The sequence below is a fragment of the Lissotriton helveticus genome, chromosome 7 (genome assembly GCF_964261635.1).
Source record: "Lissotriton helveticus chromosome 7, aLisHel1.1, whole genome shotgun sequence".
Taxonomy (NCBI): domain Eukaryota; kingdom Metazoa; phylum Chordata; class Amphibia; order Caudata; family Salamandridae; genus Lissotriton; species Lissotriton helveticus.
In genome coordinates, this window is record NC_136068.1 from 1834919142 (window position 1) to 1834939074 (window position 19933).

General features: G+C 42.0%; 1 long non-coding RNA gene and 1 other non-coding gene across 2 annotated transcripts in view; both read left to right on the plus strand.

Annotated features, from left to right (window-relative positions):
• LOC144767750 (uncharacterized) overlaps nucleotides 1–13501 on the plus strand; it is a 45392-nt gene extending 31891 nt beyond the window's left edge. The window contains exons 2-3 of the long non-coding RNA XR_013598334.1: nucleotides 11914–12299; nucleotides 13039–13501. This is a non-coding gene — a long non-coding RNA (uncharacterized LOC144767750). The remainder of the gene's footprint in view (nucleotides 1–11913; nucleotides 12300–13038) is intronic.
• A 6045-nt stretch (nucleotides 13502–19546) lies between these two features.
• On the plus strand, nucleotides 19547–19619 carry TRNAR-UCG (transfer RNA arginine (anticodon UCG)). The gene has a single exon. It is a non-coding gene; the product is annotated as a tRNA-Arg (tRNA).
• The last annotated feature ends 314 nt before the right edge of the window (nucleotides 19620–19933 follow it).

Sequence of the window (19933 nt, forward strand, 5' to 3'; positions counted from 1 at the left end):
TCTGTATATATTACACAGGCGTACTGTCGTAAAGGCAGAATGTCGATTGGCAGAGGGTATTCTTTCTCATATTCTAGATATTTTAATTCTTTCATTTCCGGGTCAAAATAGTATTTTACTTTGTCTGTAGCAACAGAATTTACCCATTGTATCCATTCTGGATTCAGTGCAGTTGTCGGTAAATTACATGGTGTTGTTAATGCCTCAAAAGCTGATTCTGCTGTTCTGACTGTAACCTGTCTACCGTCGGCTTGGTATTTTTCTTTTGCTACAGCTGTTTGAACCGCATGAACAAGGTTTTCCTTAATGCTGAACCTTTTTTCAGCTTCTGTGTACAAATGTGATTTGTATGCAATTGGTACCTTCTCTCCCTCATTAGAGGTCAGGTATGTGAATCCGCATCTTCCTGGGATGACTCGAATCACAAGGTTGCATGTGTTGTCATGTGTTTGTAATTTTGTTTTAACTAACATGTCTGTTTGTAAAGATCTCAAAATTTCTGTGTGTTTTTGAGTCCAATTGATTCTTTTAAAATCTGGTTTTATAAGATCATAGAGAGGTTTAACTCTCTCTGCATAATTTATAATGCAAGTTCTTCCGAAATTTAGGAAACCTAGAATTGATTGTAAGTTTTTTAGTGTTCTAGGTGCTTGGATTACAGCACATTTCTCTAGGAAATTGTCAGCCAGGCTTTTGCCTTCACTTGATAGTTCATATCCTAAAAACAGGACAGTTAGATGGGCAATTCTTGACTTTTTAAAGTTGAATTTGTAACCCTCTGCTGCGAACCCAAGTATTATGGTGTTTACTCTCTTCAAGTGAGTATCCAAGTCATCATCTGTTAGATAGATGTCATCGACATAAGATAATGCCTCATCATCATATATTTGTAGTAACTCTGTTACTCTTGCTGAGAATAATCCTGGGCTGTTCTTGAACCCCTGGGGCAAACGACAGAATTTTTTTTGCGCGCCATTTATTGAGAACGCGGTCAAATATCTGCTCTCTGGTGCTATATTTTGACAGAAGAATCCATTAGAGATGTCTAATGTTGTTTTGTATTTTTTGCGCACTATGTTATTCATTAGTGCAGCACTATGCGAGTTTTGTACTGCAAAGGTTTTGCAACATGAGTTAAGATGTCTGTAGTCCAAAACAAGACGATATGAATTGTCTGGTTTGGAGACAGGAAACAAGGGATTATTCATTTGTGATGTGCAAGTTTCAATCACCCCCTGGTATTCAAGTTGATCTAGGATCTCTTTTACCCGTTTTCTAGCTTCTTGCTTAATTGGGTACTGCCTCTGAGCAGTAGGTTGTGATTTTAACTGGATTTTGTGAGGAGGAGAGTCCTCATCCCATCCCACATGGTTTTTATATAATGCAGGAGCTTGGGCTACTGCCCACTTTCTTGCAAGTGTATATTTTTTATGAATTGGAATATGATTTGAGAAGGCAGGCATAATTATTTCTTCGCCATGAGGGCACTCCCTGACAAACTCTGGTGGCCAGTCTCTTTCAGCTAGAAGGATATCATAGCCCTTGGAGAGATTATCCCAAAAGAGACCCCTTATTTTCCTAGTCTTATCCCCCTCTATACGCAATGTTATTTCATATATTTTATGAGGTTTGCTAACTCTGGTATCTGCAGTTTCCACCTGAATGTATTCATTCGTGTCCACTGTCTCCAGATGATTCATAAGGATCTTGCGAGCTATGCTCACTTCTGCTGCGCTGTCTAGCATTGTCTGAGCCCATTCTCCGTTTTTCAGCTGTGTCCTCACTATTCTCGGCATGGTTGATTACTTTAATACTGGCTACCTTCTTTTTTGGAAACTAATTTTTTATTTTGATGAGCAGGTTCCTTGTCTTTGGACTTGACGTGCTCTTCCCTGTGTTCTGATCGTCCTCTTCTTTCCGATTTCTGCGAGGAAGTCTGAAAAGATTGAGAGGGACGTGTATCAATATCTTGATATCTATCAGGTTTCTTCAGATTATTCCTATTTCTAAGGTTGTATTTTTTCTCAGAGGGCACCCTCTGGGGAGACTTGTGTCCTTGGTCCGGAGATCTTTCTCTCCGCCGAGGAGACCTTCCTCTGGACTGGAATCTTTTTTCTTTAGGAGTGGCTTGTTTATTTCCATCCCAGCTCTTTTTTGAAGTGTTTAGATTATTTTTAATAAATACCTTTTCAGGTTCTTCAATAAGTTGGGGTTTCACCGGTTTTCCACCCAAACTATCTCTTCCTAGTTCTTCATAGGATTTTTCTATGATTCTGGCAATTTCAAATGGTTGGTCTGCTATATCTGTCTCTTTTAACCTCTGGCGGATTGCCACATTTGCTGCTTCTCCCTTTATATTGGCTAATAATATTGCCGAGACCTGCTTGAAGTCTTTTAGTAATTTCATACCAAGAGTTAAAGCAGGTTCTGGACCGTATTCATCTTGAATTTGTTTTAGCACATCTGGGATTACTGACATGGATGGAACACCATGTGTTTTTGTGTAAATGGAAGCAAAGACTGTACCCCAAGTGTCACAGTCCTCCACATGTGGTGCGATTCCCATTGGAAAACAGATAGTCAGAATCCTGTGTTTCTCAACCGGGGTGGTATCTGGAAATACCGCCTCTATTTGAGTGATTTTTTGTGCTAACCAGAATGGAATTTGTTCCCGTTTTGCGGTTACTTTACCTAGACAGGACTGTATGTTCTGTGGTGTAATTTTATTTGTGTTCCCCTGGTGAGGGATCAGCTGTGGAATTTTAATAGCTGTTTGGACTGTTGAAGTCCGCATTACATATTGGACTAATTGTCTATGCATTTTAATTAATTGTTTTAGCTGTGCTAAAAGATCTGGTGCAGACATTTCTTCAATGTCTGGATGTGGTGTGTATCCGGATAGGACCGGCCACGTTGCTCCTGGTCTACCTAGTGGACCGAGCCTGGTGATGTGATTGTTATGTTTTAGGGCGCCATTAAACCAGAGCAGGTGCTCTTGGTATTTGAGTGGTATTTCCACCTCCTCGAAAGGAGTGTACTCAATAGGAGGTTTCTCTATTTTATAATAGTGGAAGTCCTTTGTTACAGCGTTTGCTGCTGGAAAGTTTATCCATGAATAGAATACCTCTGTCTGCCGATATTCGTGTGCCTCAATTACGAATATGACTGTACCACCTCTCGGTGTCAGCCCATTTTCTATAAGTTTTAAAGTTATAGATTTCCTTATGTTGACCGGGATGAGTATTGCCTCCGGGTCTTGCTGTAGGAGAGTATTGTCAGCTGCTAGGAGTTCAGCTGCTATTCTAACTGTCTCCCTTTCTTCTTCTTCTTGTGACATTCTAATGTCAAGAAAGTTATTTTATTTATTTGCAGATCAGGTTTCTATGGAAACAAAGATTAGATGCACAATATTTTGGAACAGTGTATCCTTCAACGTTGAATAAACCAAGAACCATACATAGGAGTCTCCTCCTACTAAGTTTGGCGGATTTAACCTTTCACCCACTCCAGACGTCTTTGGAGTATTATGGGGAAAAGGGGTCTGTGTGAAAAAGCACGACTGAGTTACTCTAATGTCTTACGTTAGATTTATCGCCTATCCAAACAGTTGGGCGCCATGTAGTGTAGTTCCTATTATCCCAATAGGCTCTGCACATTGGAATAATATCTTCAATAGTATAGACGTAGGACAGAGGTTAACTAGGTCTTCTACTGACGATATTAGACTTAAAATTTAGTGTTTGCCAGCTAGCTCAGAGTTCACTAGAAACTTTCTCGAATAGACAAGGAGGAGTTTAACCTCCCTGGATAGACAAGAAGGGATTTAGTTTCTGACAACCATAGAACATGACAACTTTGCTCTCCCCTAATCAAGAGTGTATCTCTAGAGTCGTGTGAAAACAAAAGACAACTTATTTTACTCAGTCAGTTCAGTGCATTCTTAGTTTCACCAGATTGTAGAGAAAAGGAAGAGACGGGCATGTTCAATAAAAAGATGTTATTTATTGATCAGTCTCTTTTCTCATACAAGAGAAATGAATCGCTATTATTGCAATACTTGTTGTTAAGTAAAGTGCATACAGTAATAACAGAATTATAAAATAATACTGTAAAAGCATTGATATGGTTTCTTAGCCATATGATACTTAAAATGGATAAAATAGATACATACATATATACATTGACTAATCGTACTCAACTGGTGCTTCTAACTACGCCTACCCCAATGTACCTGAGCTAAGCCTAATACGTGGGCGGGAGTAGATAAGTAGCAGTTTAAGTTAAGTTTGCTTTGCCAAGGGTCTGCTTCAAGAATTCTCTACAAAGGATGATTCAGTTCAGTACCTGGGATTTAGAAGGCTGGAGGGCTGGTATCTCTATCTCAGGGCTTGGTATTCCAGCTGCCTGCAGAGCGGCTTGGAAGCGCTGGAGCTGGATTTCTCGGCAGGAGAAAAGGCAGCGTCTCTCTCTCTCAGCGCGTCAGAAAGGAGGGGCAGCGTCTGTGGGCTTCGCTGTCAGCTGGGCTCCTCGGCAAGTCTCGCTGCTCCAATCTTGTCACCACCTCGTGTGTTTGCTTAAGGCAATGTCGGTATTATTTATACCTGAAAGGTGCCGGGATTGACGTAAGGATGGACATAAATACGTCAATAAGGATGTCATACGAACTGATCGTTCGCACATTCTTTACTGAAGTTCTCGGCCAAATCAAAACAATGGCTGTGGGGATTTCCCAGGTCGTGGTAGGTTTGATTTGTTTTGAGAACACTGTATGCCTATTAGGGGGCTGGAGAAATAGTGCTTGCCTAATGAGATGGCATGCGCTATGACCTAATCAGATAACGGGCTTCTGTGCCGTTGTGTGGCTAATCAGATAACGGGTTTCTGTGCAGTTGAATGGCTGCTAGTTAATTATTAACCAGACAAGGGTCAGAAATAGGGGGATCGATACAGTACCCATAGTAAATACACCACAATATATATATATATATACATATATATATATATATATATATGTATATATATATATATATATATATATATATATATATATATATATATATATACACACATACATACATACACACACACACACGCATATATACACAAACACATCCACACAATTACACACTGACACATATATATATATATACACACACACATATATACACACACACATATATACACACACACATTTAGAGCTATACAACTTTGGCACAGTTTGACGAATCTTCGCAAACTTTTTCCTAAAAAAGGTGCTCCGGTAAATCTTGTTGCACATGGAAAGTTTTGGGGGGATTTGTAAAGTGGGGGCTGAGAAAAATGGGGTTGGAAAAAAGGGTGTGTTTGCAATGTTAATTCCCATCGAACCCTGTCAACACTACTACAGCCCAAACAACTGAATAGAATTACCTCAAACTTGGCAGAAAGGTAGACGTTGTTATGTAGATTGTGCTTTTTGTTATTTTGTGCTAAGAGCCATCTCCTCGAGGCTAATTGCAATAATATAGGGGGGCTATGAAGACTCCCCCCAGTCCCTCCCCAGCGCTTTTTATATTTGGCTTGGGGGGCCTCAAGAACCCACTGAGGTCCCAGGACCAGAACCGTCCCAGGACCACAACCTCCCCAGGGGCCAAACTCTGAAATGGGAGGGTGCCGCATGGCTCCTCCTCCTGGGCCATTCTCGGCCCGGGGACTGCCACTTCCCCACTCACGACAGAAGATACCCTAAAGACAATGAAGAGCATCCACTCTGGAGCACCTTCTGACCCCTGCTCGCTGCTCAACTTCCACAGGGCTGCCAAAACCATCGCACCTGAGCTACATCGTACAATCAACAATGTCGAACAATCAACTGCTCCCTCGAAACCGCCACAATCCCAGGAGAATGGAAGCGCGCCGAAGTCAATCCCCTCCTACAGAAGCCCTCTGCAGACCCGACGGACCTCAAGCACTTCGGGCCCATCTCACTGCTCCCTTTCGCAGCCTGGGTCATCGAAAAGGCAGTCAACACCCAGCTAGCACACTTCATTGAAACCAACAACATCCTAGACACCTCTCAATCTGGATTCCGCAGCAACCACAGCACAGAGATCACCCTCCTCGTCACCACAGATGACATCCGCGCCCTCCTCGACCAAGGGAAAACGGCAGCCCTCACCCTCCTGGACCTATCAGTAGCCTTCGACACCGTTTCCCACCGCACACTAGCCACCATACTCCACGACAGCGGCATCCAAGGAAAGGCCCTACCCTGGTTACGATCAGTTCTCACAGGCAGAACACAGAGAATACGACTCCCACCCTTCCTCTCAGAACTGACAGATCAGATGTGGAGTACCCCAAGGATCCTCCCTCAGCCCCACCCTCTTCAATATCTACATTGCCCTAGTCGCTACTATCGTCAGAAACCAAGGGCTCAAAATCGTCTTCTACGCCGATGACACCCAACTCATCCTCTCCCTCACCAAGGAACCCGACATCACCAGGCACAACTTCCAAGAAGGGATGAAAGCCGTTGCAACCTGGTTGAAGAGCAGCCGCCTGAAACTCAACTCGGAGAAAACAGATGTCCTCATCCTCAGCTCCACCCCCTCCGCATTGAACGACACCTGGTGGCCCCCTGCCCTCGGACACCCACCCACCCCAACGGACCATGCACGCAACCTCTGCATCATGCAAGACATTCATGTTGATCACCCGCCCCTCCCCCTATGACTACAGATCAAGAGTCACTCACACCCTCATCAGCAGCAGACTGGACAATGGCAACGCCCTCTATGCAGGAATCAACTAAAAACTCCTCCGCAAACTCCAGACCGCCCAGAACGCTGCAGCCAGACTGATCCTCGATTATCCCACGGGAATGAAAAGGCAAGCAATGACAGAAGGGGTCAGGAGCAAGCAAGAACTCAGGAGGATGCAAGGAACACAGAGTGGAATAGGGTGGCCGGCACACACATATACACTCTTATCAAGTGCTGCAACTAAAAGAACAAGCATTTGCAATGCAATACGTCTCGCATTTGTGAGTGCTAGAGCTATTGGCATTTTAAATGACAATGTCTTTTTCCCATGTGCTGTGGGTTGGATTAGACTTATTAGTTCTGGAATTGTGTGGCATGGTGCACAGTAGAATTATGTGGATAGCAATTATGTAATGAGTGTACTGGAATTATGTGGAGTGCGAGTGTGTGTCATGAAGTGCACTTATGTGGATGGTTATGTGTTGTGAAGTGGCATGTTGAGTTTAATTATGTGGTGTGCTGTTGAATTTTGTGGCATGATGTGGAATTCTGTGGTGTGGATTGGAGGTATGTGTTGTGTAATTGTGTTGGTTTGGAACTGTGTATCATTAAGTGAAGTTATCCTCAACATCCTAACATAGAAGCACCCAAAGCTGCAGCACTCTGGTAACAGAGTGAAGGAGCATTATCCAGGGGCTGGCTAGATATGCAGCATCTTGAGAGTAACAGCCATTGGCAGTGCTGCAGGGGCAGCTTAAAGTAAGCGTAGTGCCATGGAACAATTTAAAATAACGCAGCAGCCCTTGTATGGACAATAATCTTAAAGAAGTCCTGGAAAGGCCACCTGGAGACACGCAGTAAAGAGGCAGTCCAATGGCATAAAAAAGGTGTCTGGAGAAGGAATGGGCAAGAGGAGAGAACCAAAAGACAGGACCAAGACTTGGATTAACAAAAGGGGCTGAAGGTGAGTAAGCAGAGTGTATTAAGGTGGCTGGAAATAGAAAAGTGAGAAGTTAATGGACAGAGAGGGGCTAGAGGGACTGCCTGGACAGAAAGAGCAGAACTGGACTGGTACAAAGATGTGGCTGGTAAAAGAGGAATATGAAGTGGCTTAGCAAGAGAGTTACAGGAAGCGGTTTGAGAAGAGAGTGACAGAAAATGGGTAGAAGTGACAGGAAGAGGTTTGCAGGGAACTGACAAAGAGGCTGGGCAAAGAAAGGACAGGGAGAGACGATTGGTCATCAGAAATGGGAAAGCTGCTTAGAGAAGAACACAGGATGGCTGAGAAGAAAGGAACAGGAGTTGGCATGACAGGCATGAGGTGGCCTGACACAGCTAGGCTGCATCTGATTTGGGGGAAACCGTGGCCTAGGAGTTAGAGTCGACCAGATTATTTTTGAAGGATAGACAGTGTGGGAGCATAGGCAAATGGGCAGTAGCTAGGCTGAGCAATGAGGGACGGGCAGGCGACGGAGCAGAGTGGGATATGAGGAGGTAGTGTGGTAAAACAAATCCAAATGCGTGTTGAAAGACAAATGCAGAGGGCTGTGAATTGGCTTAGTATAGAAATGTGACATGACTGGGGATATGTTGCTATGCCGTAATTACCAGAAGGGCTGGGAAGATTGGGCTGGTAGAGAGGGACGGGCACCAGGGACAGAAAGGGCAGTGTCTTAGCATGTAGTTTGTAATCAGAGAGGAACAGAAATTAGCGGAGGGCAATATGATTTGAATGGCCAGATGTCATATAGGTAGATATATAAAAGTGCCAGTTTGACACTGGAGGGGACACAAGGTTGAGGGACAATGTAACTGCAGGAGAGGTAGTAATAGAGGGAGGGTGGGCAGACTAGGGCTGGGTGAAACTGGACATAGGGACACCAGAGTCAGCTAGGCAGAATGTGTCTGGGAGAATGATGCCGGAGAGGTACAACAGTCAGCTAAGCAGAGTGGACAGGCAGCTGAAGCAAATTTATTTTAAACAAGAAGAGTGGGCAGGGTGGCAGGAAGAGAGTGAACACACCAACCACAGACAACACAGCCACGCGCTGGTACAAAATCCCACACAAGTACTCTCACAGTCGGAAATCCCCAACACAAACGCACATTTTCACGGGTGCACGTGCGCTGTGTGCATTCACTGTTTCATTATCTTACCTGGGGGCTGCTCACAGATCCGCTCGGGGTGAGAGGTGAATGTGAAAGCGGGGCAGAGGGTCAGGCACTCTTTTTGTCACTAATACCCTAAAGTGTGACGCTCCGTGCTGGTGACGAGGTGCTATAATACGCTCTTTCAAAAGCAATGGCGGTGACTGAAAAAATGAAATTTGACCGGCGTGATTTTTGGTAGAAGTTTCTACGAGGAGAAACATTTCCCGTAGTTTTAAACTTCCCGTGAACATAGGTGCTCATAAACCAGGGGTCCGCCCTGTGCTTCAGAGCGTCGAGGTCTCGGTTGCCAGCCCACCAACCACCCTTACATGGCACACAAGAAAGACAAAGGGTAGAACCGTGCACTGCCGTGTACGCCACACGCAGGGCATGACCACTGTAATTTGCCGCATGATTCCAAGATTGTTGTACCAATACACTCGTGTGATAGACCAGGTGGGATTCCCCGTAGACCAGTCACAGATGGCATGGCGTGCTTTTCACCATAAAGTCTTATACTTTTCAGCACTGTCTCTTAACGTCCTACATTAGGATGCATATTTTAATTCTTAAATCTTATCCTTTAGATGGTTTACAGTTGATCTCAAAAGTCTAACATATTTAGCGATAAAACTCGACACATTTGGCACAATTAGGTGTTATGCTATAAATCATTCTGCTTTCTGTATTTCAAAAATACATCTTTTACTTTTAACCATCAAGCCTCAAACATTTCAGGTTTGGTTTAGAAATACTTTAAAGAAAGTTAGAAATGTGCAAATCATAGACCTACTAACTAGCTATTGTGTACTTTTCTGACTCCCTGGGGAATCACAAAAACCACAAGGACTACACAAAACAGCTGCACCAAATTGAATTACCCTCTACATTCACTTGTTCCATTTGTATGCATGATGGACGCCCAACATGTGTAAGTGCAACAAATGTATACATTTGCACATAAACCAATTCTTTCTTCACAAGGAAAACTAGTTTCAGAAACGTTTTACTCTACACCCCAAAGCTATTTGTGAGTGCTCTCTTTCTATCACAAACATGCTCCTTCCTGCCTTATATAGTGGTTATAAATGTATTTCCTGAGCACAAATTGCTTCCGAATTCCTCCAAATTGTAATTTCATTTTTAATACTACATAAAACTTAAGATTTTCATGTCCCATAGTTCGTGTATTATTGGAGTTTCACTGTCTCACTATGACTCTGCAATAAATAGGTTATTTTACATGTTTGTTTCTTCTAACGTAGGTGATAAAATCCCCATCCCCTCATTTAATGTCCTTCACCTGCTGCCAGAGAAGCTTGCCCAGTTCTACCTGTACCGCGGCTCCCTGACCACCCCACCCTGCCACCAGAGAGGGCTGGGGACAGTCTTCCACCAGGCGGTGCAGCTATCAAAGCCTCAGGTCTGTTCAGGGTTGCACAGGTAAATTCCAATGCCACGTCTTTCAAAACGAAGTCAGACACCTTCGAATAGGCTATCACGCGCACTTTAGAAATAATAAATCACAAAATGCCATGGAGTCTGCTCCATGGTTGTGGTTGAGATGTGAGAACCCCCCCCCCCACACACACACACACACACACACATCTGCTGCTGTGTCTCAAACAACGACGCATGCACATTCAGGCAATCTAGCTCACAGGTGGTTCCATTCGAACCTTTAAAAAAAATGGCAAAGTAGTTAATGCTCAGAGAGGAGCGGAGGTCTACTTTATCCACCACCTCTCCCAAACAAAGCACTATCCCCCACATGCATCAACCTATTTAGGAAGTGCAAACGGTGCGAATCGGTAAATTCGGTCATTTGCACTTCCTAAATACGTTTTTGGGATGCATCAAACAGAGTGTCAATCCCCCACATGCATCATTGTGTTTTGTATTCGCAAACGGTGCGATTCGCAGAATTTGGCCGTTTGCGAATGCAAAATCCAATATTGGGATGCATTATTATTATTGAGAAAATTCGCATTTTAGGAATTCGCATATTGGTTGCGAATTCGCATATAAGTGGCAAAATTAAGGAATCGCTTTTTTTTTAGAAAAACTGGCATGCATGAAAAAACGCTATTTGCGATTCTCTGTAAATTCGCAAATAGCATTACCTAAAATAAGAAGAGCTCAGACTTGGTGTTATTTTTTTCCAATCCAAACTCACATGTGATTTTGATCCCTCTTGGTATATAAGTGACACTCTGACCATTACATTTTCTTTCACCATGGCTGCAGTCATAGTCTTGGCACGTAGGCGGAGATCGAGAGCTGCTCTGAGGCGCAGAGTAGTGAGTGAAAGGATATTTAGGGTGCCCATTAATTTATTTGGGCAGACTGAGGCAGAAATGTATGATAAGTACAGGTTAAATGTTGATTCTATACTGGAATTAATTGCTGATTTGGATCCTATACTACAGAGGCCCACCCTTAGAACACAAGCCATTCCTACTCATGTCCAAGTACTTTGTTGCCTACATCTTCTGGCTTCTGGTTCATTTCAAGGTGTGATTGCCATTGCTGGGGGGGTGTCACAGAGTTCCCTTTCAAGGTTTTTCAGACATTTTTTAAATGCTTTGTTGTTGAGGATCAGGCATTACATAGTTTTTCCAAGTACTCAGCAGGAACTTTTACAGACAAAGTTGGACTTCTATAATATGGCTCATTTCCCTCATGTCATAGGCTGCATAGATGGTACTCATATTCCCATATGCCCACCTTCTCACAATGAGTACATTTTTAGGAATAGGAAATTGTATCATTCATTGAACATTCAAGCCATTTGTAATTCAAAAACCATAATCACAGACCTAGTTCCTAGTTTCCCTGGAAGTGCTCATGACTCCTACATATTTAAACAGAGTGCCATATTCACAAAGTTGGAAGCTGGACATTTTGGAGATGGATATTTGCTGGGTAAGTTATCATGTTATGTTGTTGATATTGTTTTCAGACAAATAATGTTTTGACATGTTAGCAATCAAATTAAATGTTGTAAACTTTTCCATAGGTGACAGTGCTTATGGTGTGAGAACATTTATCCTGACTCCTTATCTCAACCCAACAACCCGCAAAGAGCAAAATTATAACCAAGCTCATATCTCTACCAGAAATGTGATTGAGAGGACATTTGGAATAATGAAATCCAGATTCAGAATACTTCATAAAACTGGAGGTGCATTACAATATCGTCCTGATGTCTGTTGCAAAATTGTTGCCACTTGTGCCATGCTGCACAATGTAGCCATGAAAAGAGGCCTTGGATTGGAATTTGAAGACAACATCCCAAACAACCACAACCAACCTCACCAACCCCAACCTAGAATCAATGGTCCTGATGCAGCAGAGGGAAGGAGAAGGAGAGCAGAGATAACTCAGCATTACTTTTAACTAAAGGTATGACACAGAACAAACATGCTTTTGCTGTAACTTATGAATTTATTGAAGGTCAAAAGTAATTTAATGTGAGCCTCTATTCAAACATATCTGCTCTTTGTGAACAAAAATGTCATTTGAATTTAATCTTCAAAGGTATGGATATTGACATTCAAAAACAGTGCAAAATAAGGTTCCCAAAATATTCACATATGATTCATTTTTTCCTTCCACTTATCCCCAATGCTTTAACCTGCACAGGGTTTGAATTAAGGTTTTTAAAGGTATCTTTGGCTACATTTCTGACACTTCTTCTTTCTGAAGCTGCTTTGATTTTTACATTTGCATTTTCTGAAGAAGATGCAGTGACTGCAGACTCTGGTTGAATTATAGTACTTGGCCCTTGATGGTGCTCTGAAATGAGGCCTTGCATTGACTTCATGCCAGAGGACAGCTCTCCATAAAATTTCATCATTTCCTTTTGAATGTCAACAGTAGTTTCAATCAATTTTGAGGTGTTATTGCACATTCTGTGCATGGCTCTTGTGTTGGAATGCATATTTACTACGGTTGCTCTTTGTAAAACTGCACCCTGGTTGCCCTGCATTGCTTGACATAGTGTCTCTATTGCTGATGTCATGCGTTCCATTTTGTCTGAGGAGACATTGACCATGTTGACAAGTGCTGTACTCATATTGTTAATGTCTTTGGCCATATTGGTGATTGTACCCTTGATAACCCTTATATCCTTTCCTTGCAGGCGCTGTACTTTTAATAACTTCCTCTCAATGACACTGCCATTTACAATGTCATCCATTTCTTCATGACTTTGGAAAGAACGTCTGCGACGCCGGAAGAATTGTCGCAGTCTTTGACGCCTGCCTGGGACCCTTTGGGCAGGCTCTGCATTCACTGTTGTATTTGGGACTGCAGTGTTCACATTATCCTCTGCCTCAGATTCTGTGTCTACCAGTTGACGCAGTCTGCGTCTTTGACTTTGAGGTTCCACAGTGGGTGAAGGTGGTGGGTCAAAGTTATTTCCAGCATCATTTAATAGGTCTTGTGTAAATGACTCTGCAAATTGAATGAATTCAGCATCCAATTCTGCATCTGAAAATGAGACAGTGGGAGTAAACTGTTAGAAAAGTTTTCCCAATGCCTACTTTCTTTTTACAGGTTAACATATGACACTCATATATTGAGGCATGGCTCACAAATACTCCTAAAAGTGACTCTACTAATTTTCTGAATGGACCCTGTTTTTTTGATTTCAATAAAGAAATATTTTTAAAACTACATGTCCCATGATGCAATTCTTTTAAGCTAAATTTGCCATAAATGTCATACACTTTGGCCAAACATGTAGTTTTCACATTATTAACATTTCAACATTAATAACAACTGATGCAGTCAATAACATTACCCTGATTTCAGATAAAATTTACCTTGACTTGGTCCTGGCTGCTCAGAGGTGTCTATGTCAAACACTCCAATCACTGCTTCTGTAGGTAAAGTCCCTTCTACTAGTTCCTCCCAAGGGGTAGTTGGTATGTCTTTTGGTGTACCCCCACCAGTTTTCCTTGATGATTTAATGCGTGTCGCAATCTTCTCTTTGGCTCTGCTGCGCAAATCATACCATCTCTTCTGGAGATTGCTGATGTCTCTGTGGGCGACACCTACAGCATTGACCTTTGCCTGTATAGTAATCCAAATTTTTCTTTTCAAAGCCTCAGGTATTTTTAGAGAATTTTTACCAAATAGCTGTTCATGCTTAGCTGTGACTTCCTCAATTAGTATCTCCAATTCTTTGTCACTAAATTTGACTTTCCTTTTCCTGGGCTGCTGCTTCTGCTGCTGGTGCTCCAAGACCTCATTGCTTGACTCCATAATCACAAGAGAAAACAGGAACCTCTCCAGCAGCTTCCAAACACACTCCCCAAACTGCCAAATTCAAATTGAAGGTAGCCCACAGGTGTCTGTAATTAGTTTCAGAGGCAGGCACACTGCATTGACTTCAGTATTCATCATGTGTGTGTTTTCCTTATTAGCGAATTCACAAAATGCGAATTCGCTAATAAGGAATCGCATTTTCCTTGCGATTCGGTAAAAATTGCGATTTTTACCGAATCGCAAAAAAAATGCGAAAAAGTACATGCATCCCATTATGCGAATTCTTATTTGCGATTCCTTATTTTTCGCAAATAAGAATTCGCAATTTGTCACAATGATGCATGTGGGGGAAAATTCGCTATTTTTTGCATTTCTTAAAAATGCAAATGCAATTAAGGAATCGCATTTGTGCGATTCCTTAAATGTAATGCATCATTTTTTTAAAAATTGCGAATTTTAAAATTGGAAGTGCAAATTAACACGAGGTTGACCCTCGTGTTAATTTGCGAACATTTTAAAAAAAGCAAAAAAATGAATTTTTTAAACTTGCATGTTAGAGACACACATGTCCTTAGGACATGTGTGTGTGAAACATGCACTTGAAAATACATTTCAGGGGTGCAGGGGGGGGGTCCTTTGGACCCCCCTCTGCACCCTTGCAATGCATCAACAAATTGCGAGTGCAAAAAAAAAAATGCAAAACGGCATTGATTCGTATGGGCCTCTAGGCCCATAGGAATCAATGTAATGCCATTCCTTAATTGCGATTCGCAATTAAGGAATCGCAATTTCCGAAAATTAAGAAATCCTAAAAACTTATAGGATTTCTTGATGCATTGGATTTTGCATTTCCTAAATAGCGATTCCTTAATTTTCGCTATTTAAGAAATGCAAAATCCTAGATTGATGCATGTGGGGGTATATTTAAGCGCCGCAAATTAAGGAGGCTTCTAGCCTTTGCAAAAAAGCGTGGCGTTTGCAGATAACCAAAAGCGCGCAGAGGCAACAAAAATCACACCGCCTCTTTTCCCTGTCCCCGAGCCAAATACCGACGAAACAGAGCGAATCTTTCTTATTTTCCGCTCTAGTAAGCTCTACCCGAATCTCCACACAGTCGACGAAGCAAGACTTTCTCTGCCCGCCTCCCTGGAGCCAGCGCCTCAAATTCCGCTTCCGTCCCTTGCAGAGGAGGCTCTACTCTATGGTTCAGGAAATAGAGAAAGGACCAAGACACAGTATTAAGTGTGTGTGTGTGTGTAGTCATCAAGCACTGGCAATGACAACCGATCTCCTAACTTGCAAAGTTGGGCGTCCAATTGGCACAGCTCTTCCTCCACCAACATGTTATTGTATGTCTCCTTTGAAGCTAAAACAAATACCTGGTAAGGTCAATGAACTGCTTTTTATTACAGTCATGCTGCCAGCTACAAACAAGGCCACATACAGTAATTTCAACATCACTGATAACAGTCCAGAACATCACACTGCTACGTTCAGACTAAATATTTGTAAAATAAGGGTGTTGTCTTTGTTTAAAAACAGATGTTACAAGCTAGAAGAAATTGTCAAGCCAGTAGCTCTTGCAGAGGCAAAACCTCTTGGCGTTGCCAATGCTTGTTAAAATTGTAAACAGTGTCCGAGCATTGGTAGCACCTCGCGAAGACTACCCTCCCACTAGGCCCCAGAAAGCCCTTGCACGGCTGCAATCAATTACGGGGCTGCTATAAAGTCAACAGTCCACCTTCCAGTCGGTACCTCCCGGGGCGAGCTCTTGCAGGAGACGAGGTACCGACGGATAGGTAAGACAAATAGTTATTTTTGGACACTAGGTGCTTGACATATCTATTCTAAATAGGAACTATTCTAAATAGGATACTTTACCTTTCCTCTTGTATTATAGAGTCTAATTTGTTAAACTTAAGATGCCACATCCACTCTACTCTCTTTAACACATGAGGGTCCTTATTGTGTTACACTTATGAAAACTTTCTTCTTCCTGTTTGCCATAGCCATAATGGATTGTTAAGAATAGAGAATAAGTGTACTTGATTCAGACACTGATATATTATTCCCTATAGAGCGGGGCCTCCCTCCAGAGCAGCCTGCCAGGTAGAGGTGAGGCAGGACTATCCTACAATTGAGTGTAAGTCCATGTTTTTAGTGACTGTTTCTCTAGCACATTTTCTGCAATATAGTGACATATGCACTGAGTATGCAGATTGATATATGTGATAACCTAGCAACTTGTATGTGTCTCTCTCTCTCTCTCTCTCTCCCCCCCTTTTTTCTGTACGTATAGATACCTGGGTATAATCTGACAGAACAAAGAAAACGCAGGAATACCGGTGTTGTATAAATACTATATATTTTTTTCACTCTTTTTCGCTTTATTGCAGCAGCAATTTTCACACATTAGATCTGGTCCTGAAGAAAGCCGCTGATACTTTAATAAAGATCAATAGGCTGAAACATGTCGACCACTTAGTGACAGTGGTTCTATATCCATACCACTGTGCTGTTTTTTCTGTATTTTAACCCTGTCAAGTAGAACACAATAATAAAGTTATGTAGTGATTCTACTTAGTCAGTTTTAACGTCACTCACACCCTCCTTAACACAGCGCTGCATACCCCACTACATCCATCATCTCACCTATGGGTTTGCCATCCTTCAAAACATCTCTGAGCTCCTTCTTTAAACACCGAAGTAGTAGCTCCCAGTGTTTGACTAGGGTTTCATCACTGGTAAGGAGGACCCATATGATGAAGCATGTCACCTTCGGGTGAGTGAGGGTTCTTATCCTTAAGGGATGTCTTCCCCAGTTAGGTTTCCGTTATATTATCTGGTTTGAGAGAGGCACTACCTTCTTGCTTATAGACACATGTAGGAGACCATTGGTGTATTATATGTTATTGAGAACCAAAACAATCATTTGTCTCTTTGTATCGTCACTCAGCCACTGGCTCACCCCTATGCTCTAGTAGAACCACAAAAACATAAATTATGTGTACAAACTTCAGAGTCTTTATTATAAAAAAAATTTTGTTTAAAAAAGTACTCAATACATTGCAAAACATATACTTATCAGAAATAATAAAAACAATATTCATGTATTCAGTGGTGCCTAGATTTCAGGATTATTGATCGAATACTTAGGCATTCAGATATACAAATTTCCACAATTTCGAAACATCAGTTACAATAAAAAGTAATTATACAATATACAGTTAATACATCCCCTTCGGGGTAGTCGACGCGTTTCGGTGGTTGTGGCGATAGGCCCCATCTTCCTAAGGACAATTCTGTTGTACACTTATATCTCTTAAAAATATCCCTTTTTGATTAGGGCATCTGTATGTGATAAAACTTCTTCTTTTGGCGGCTTATTAAAGTCTCGCTCTTTTCTTGTTAGCAAGGTACTTAGTTTTGCTCACATTATTTTTCTATTTTCATTCCTTGGCAGTTGCGTTCAATTCTGCCCTTAGTTAGGATCATTAGACGATTACACCGGTGTAGTCTTCTCTTCAATTAACTCAAAGATTTGGAGTTTTATTTATTCTCCATTGCTTAAGTTCTTTCAGGAAGTGGTATTATCAATTAACCGTTTCTGTTTGGGGAAATTCTGCTGATTCAGACTCGCGTTGTCGCCTTTCTAACGCTTCCACCGGTGTGCATTCACGAGGAACTAAAATCGTGAATGCACACCGGTGGAAGCGTTAGAAAGGCGACAACGCGAGTCTGAATCAGCAGAATTTCCCCAAACAGAAATGGTTAATTGATAATACCACTTCCTGAAAGAACTTAAGCAATGGAGAATAAATAAAACTCCAAATCTTTGAGTTAATTGAAGAGAAGACTACACCGGTGTAATCGTCTAATGATCCTAACTAAGGGCAGAATTGAACGCAACTGCCAAGGAATGAAAATAGAAAAATAATGTGAGCAAAACTAAGTACCTTGCTAACAAGAAAAGAGCGAGACTTTAATAAGCCGCCAAAAGAAGAAGTTTTATCACATACAGATGCCCTAATCAAAAAGGGATATTTTTAAGAGATATAAGTGTACAACAGAATTGTCCTGAGGAAGGTGGGGCCTATCGCCACAACCACCGAAACGCGTCGACTACCCCGAAGGGGATGTATTGACTGTATATTGTATAATTACTTTTTATTGTAACTGATGTTTCGAAATTGTGGAAATTTGTATATCTGAATGCCTAAGTATTCGATCAATAATCCTGAAATCTAGGCACCACTGAATAGATGAATATTGTTTTCATTATTTCTGATAAGTATATGTTTTACAATGTATTGAGTACTTTTTTAAACAAATTTTTTTTATAATAAAGACTCTGAAGTTTGTACACATAATTTATGTTTTTGTGGTTCTACTAGAGCATAGGGGTGAGCCAGTGGCTGAGTGACGATACAAAGAGACGAATGATTGTTTTGGTTCCCCATTAGAAACAAAAACCCAGGGAACATCCAATTTCCTTTTTTGCAATATTACCCTGTTCCTGTGGGTGTTAACATAAGGGTACTCTCTTTCCTTTTTAATTATATGTTATTGAGCACCTCATTAGTACCAGTTTAACTACCAAATATAGCAAAAATCCTCAGAAGGGTGACCAGTCAACCTTTGCAAAGAGCCATCCACTGCACATGCCGCTGCGCTTTTAGTAACTTTTGAATTGTTTGAGCTAGGAACAAACTTTGTTTTGTTAAAATCTACAGATTATGTGGCAGATGGTGGATTATGTGGCAAATGCGGATAATCTATAATTATGCGAAAATTGCTGCTGCAGCCAGTCAATCGCATAATTTCAGTGGATCTGACTTTAGGAGAGGCTACGAGATCAGGCAGAAAAAGAGAAACTCCATTTATCTTTCTTTATTACATTTATGGCCATTCACTGGCACAGATGAGAAGTAAAAAGAAACAACGGGTCCAGGAATCAAAAGTCTTGTGTAAGGTTCAGCACAAACAGAAACGCACAGTTTTCGAGGCTGCTGCACCGATGCGCTACAGAGGAACAAAACAGGAAGGGACTATAGAAAACAGAAGTGTTAGACTGCTTCTCTTTCTGCACACATTTTTTTTTTTTTTTAAATCCTTGCTTAACCATGACATGCAGTAACCATGATTTGTTTAAACGAACAAACGCAGGGTTTCTAAAGGATGTTGTGGTCTCTCTTACTGATTGAACAGGTATGCAGAGGGGAGTGGGGGGTTGGGGGACTGCACAGAAGAGGCAGTTCTCCCTTCTAGGAGCACACACGTTCAGCCGGGCCCCTGGGCCCCTTGATCCTCATCACAAGCAGAGTGCGTCAGGCAGTGGGTGCGCGAGGACACATCTGTAGCAGAGAGCTTTAATCAGTGACCGCGTGGCCTAATGGATAAGGCGTCTGACTTCGAATCAGAAGAGTGAGGGTTCGAGTCCCTTCGTGGTCGAAATTATTGGGCAGAAAATGTGCCTTTTCATTAAACATATATAGGCAACATTGGCCTGTATTTCATACATCAGCAAAGTGAAAGCGTTGCTTCAAACTAAAACACGTATAACTGCAGACCTCGTGTTTGTAGTGTCCTGCAAAGACACAGTCTAGTTGTTCTCCAGTGTAACCATACACTGTGCACCCACCCACCACAGATATCACTGAGTCAGGTGACGCTGCTAATAAAAGGACCCGAGCGCACGTGCTCGAGGCCAGAGTTCCACTCCCCAACTGGTGTCCTGTGTCGTCCTTTACTTCACCATGTGGGCC